Source organism: Corvus brachyrhynchos, unplaced genomic scaffold (assembly GCF_000691975.1).
Source record: "Corvus brachyrhynchos isolate BGI_N302 unplaced genomic scaffold, ASM69197v1 scaffold298, whole genome shotgun sequence".
Classification (NCBI taxonomy): Eukaryota; Metazoa; Chordata; class Aves; order Passeriformes; family Corvidae; genus Corvus; species Corvus brachyrhynchos.
The window spans coordinates 33,020-36,430 of NW_008239307.1; positions in this window are offsets into that span (position 1 = coordinate 33,020).

Below are 3,411 nucleotides of genomic sequence, written 5' to 3' on the forward strand. Positions count from 1 at the left end.
AATAGAAACAGATTCTACCCCCACATGCTGCGATGGAATTATTGTACACTGCGCACCAGTGTCAACCAAGGCATCATATTTTTGTGGTTCTGATGTACCAGGCCAACGAATCCACACAGTCCAAAAACACGGTTTTCCCTGACCTCTACCTGGCTAGAGGCAGAGCCCCTCTATGCCTGGTTATCCTTCTTTCCCTGGGCCTGCGTCTTAGAGGTTCCTTCATGGGAATTGGACATGCCATCGTCTTTTCCATCATTTCCGGCAGTTTGGCTACAAGCAACTAGAGCTACTTCGTTTTGGTAGAACTTCCTTTCTGAGACTTGCGCTCCTTCAATTCACGCGCTCGTGCTGCCAGAGCAGACGTGGGTTGTCCTTCTCACCTCCACATGTTTTCCCCACTATCACACAGGAAATCCCACAGCTCACTTCGTGGGATGTTCCTTCTCTCTCTGTCTCTGGGGAATGTCTGCGTTTGGTAACAGAATCTCTGGTCTGTGCTGCTGAGATTTGGAGAAGGCCCTCTTTAATCTCCTTCTTGAGGTCCTGGTGATTCTTCTGTATCTTATCTTCCACTTTCTGCAGATGTGTTTCCACTGCTGTGATTCTTGCATGTGTTGGGCCATGCACAGAGTCTGCATATGCGCGGAGCTCCACTGCCATATCCTGCACGGTCTCATTCACACTGTAGTCCGGTTTCATTATTGCTAAAGCAGAAGCGTATTCTGGTGGCCCAAGTCGTACGAGTTATTGTCACATCACTGGTGTTCATCTTACCCTGTCTGGACTCCTCAATCCTGGGTCATTCGTGTAGACAATCTCTACCACCGCCAGTTCTCTAAAGCGTTGGATCCCTTGTTCTATGCTCTTCCACGGGGTTTGTTGCACACAGAAATCGTCTGGGCACAGGTATCTTTCCCCCACACTTCTCAAGAGCCGTGTCCAAAGACTGAGAGGGTCAGGCCACCTTACCATCCCTTGGTCGATAGCTGGATCATGTGACAGGGATCCCAAATGCCTCGCTTCAGTACCGTCCAGAATCGTATCATCACCTGCAGCATCCCAAATACGGACCATCCAACTTAGTACGGATTCATCAGACTGTCGGGTGTAATCCTTTCTTAGGCTGTGAAGGTCCTTCATGGACATGGACTCAGTAATGGTTTCTGGTTCTGAGTCAGTTGGTGGCTGTGAGGATCCTTCACCCCCATCATCCTCATCTTTCACTGGGCGATCAGTTTTGGTTGTGTGCTTTTTCCTCGTGACAGGAGCCACTGTCAATGGCTTAGACTCTCCATCTGGTTTGGGCTCGCTATCTGGTTTGGCTGCAGCCTGAGTGACTGCAGGGGTGTCTGCAGGCTTTGCTGATTGATCTTCCTGCCCCTCTGCCTTTATCTGCTGCTCTACAGTACCTAGCAGTGTGTGATAGGCATAGGCCAAAGCCCAGCATATTGCAATGAGCTCTTTCTCATTAGAATTGTCACTGTATTTCTCTTTCAGATATTTCCCCACCTCAGCTGGGTTCTGAATTTGTTCAGGGGGGAAATTCCAAACAATCAGGTCAGAGAATTTCTTCAGGGTTTAGCCAATATCCTCCCATTCCCCACACCAATCAGGATTTCCCACCTCTGGGTCAGGTGTCTCATCAGCCCCTCTGGACATCTCAGCCCAGATTCTAGACAAGCTGCAGATCATAGAGAGGAAGCCTACCAGATGAAATACCAGGAGGGTGGTCTCTTTAACATCCAGGGGAAACGGAACATTCTCAAAAGATAATGTATCAAATTTAAAGGGAAGGGAGATGAAAGGCTGGGAAACCCCATCCCCTCCTCCTCTAACAAACCGGGTGCAATTACTAATAAACCCCCAAAACAGGCTACTGAAACTAGGGCTGGGGTTAGGACGGAGAAACCACAAATCATACACACTTTGAACAGCTGCCTGTACCTCTGTTAACTTTTTATAAATCATTATCACCGAGCCCAGCAGAATAAAAATCTGGATCGGTGCCCCTGCTGGGTGAAAGTTCTGTACCAGGGACAAAACCAGAGCAATCCATGGGTAGGCAAACAGGCCTAGGGACCAGAAAGGCATTGGTACCTCGAACCAGAGAGACATTATGAACTCAACCAACATGGTGACTACTTTACCCCAATACAAAGTAATTAAAACCAAAATGTCATTATCACACTTCTTCACTTTCCTTCGGGCCATGCGCTGGGAGCCAAGAATTATTTGTCCCGGTTTGAGACAAATTCGGAGGAACGTCCAAAATGAAGGTCCTCTGATAGAAGGCAGGTTACAGCCACCCTCCCCCACCAGCTTCGGAAAGAATTTTCCTCGGAGGAAAGTGGAAAAAAACAGTTTTTTATTTAACAAGCAGAGTGCAGACAGGCACAGAAAAAAGAATAATGCTAAGGAATATAAAACCTCTCGCTGTGGAGAGAACGTGGTAAAATTCAAAGCCCTTGTGGACGTGGCTCTCTCCTCTCCGGAGCTGGGGTTCGGCATGGGCCCCTCGGGGTGAAGGTGTAGGGCCTCCCGGTGATGTTCTGGTGGTGCTGAACAGTCCAGAAGAGAAGAAGCCAAAGTCCCAGGGAGAAAAAACTTTCTTGCCTCCGCTTGCAGACTAGCTGAAAAGCAAAGGAGTTGAACTCTCTGTCTCTCTCCTGAGAAAAGGAACCGAGAGCTGGGAAAAGCAGGAAGGTGCTTTCCTCCACTGTGTAGCAGCCAGGAACGCAGGGGAGTGTGTGTCTGTGTCCTTGAGCACAAACCGCTCAGCTTTTTTTATTCTGCCTTTCTCTCGGACGCAGCTTAGAGACACAGAAAGGCACAGGATTCATGTCTGGCACAGGGCAGACGATGGGGGATGCAGTATCACACAGTCACCCCAGGACAGCCGCAAAGGAAGCTCCTTCTCCCTCCCTTCCGCCGCCTGCACCCCCTGTCCATGTGGAGAAAAGACGGCGGGACCCGCGCCACAGCGCCCCCTGCAGCCATGGAGGAATCACCGCACCCGCCCTGCCCGGCCGGGCGCCACCAGCGCCCCTGCCGGCCGTGACCGGAACTGCGCCACAGGGGAAAGTGCTTAAAGAGTGAGAAGAAACTGTTTATTGGGCTGTCTGCTCTTGTTTGTTTTGCTGCCACTGTTGTTGTTTGCTTGCCTTGCTATCTATAGACACACTAGTGAAGAACTGTTACTCCTTTTCCCGTATCTTTGCCTGAAAGCCCCTTCATTTCAAAGTTTTAACAATTTGGAGGGGATGGGGTCATATTTCCCATTCCTAGGGAGGGTCCTGCCTTCCTTGGCAGACACCTGTCTTTCAAACCAAGACAGAAAGCTGGTGGTGCAGTAAATCTAGAGGGTCCCCCATACCTACGGGTGATAATGGCCAAATTGGGTGTAAAGGAACC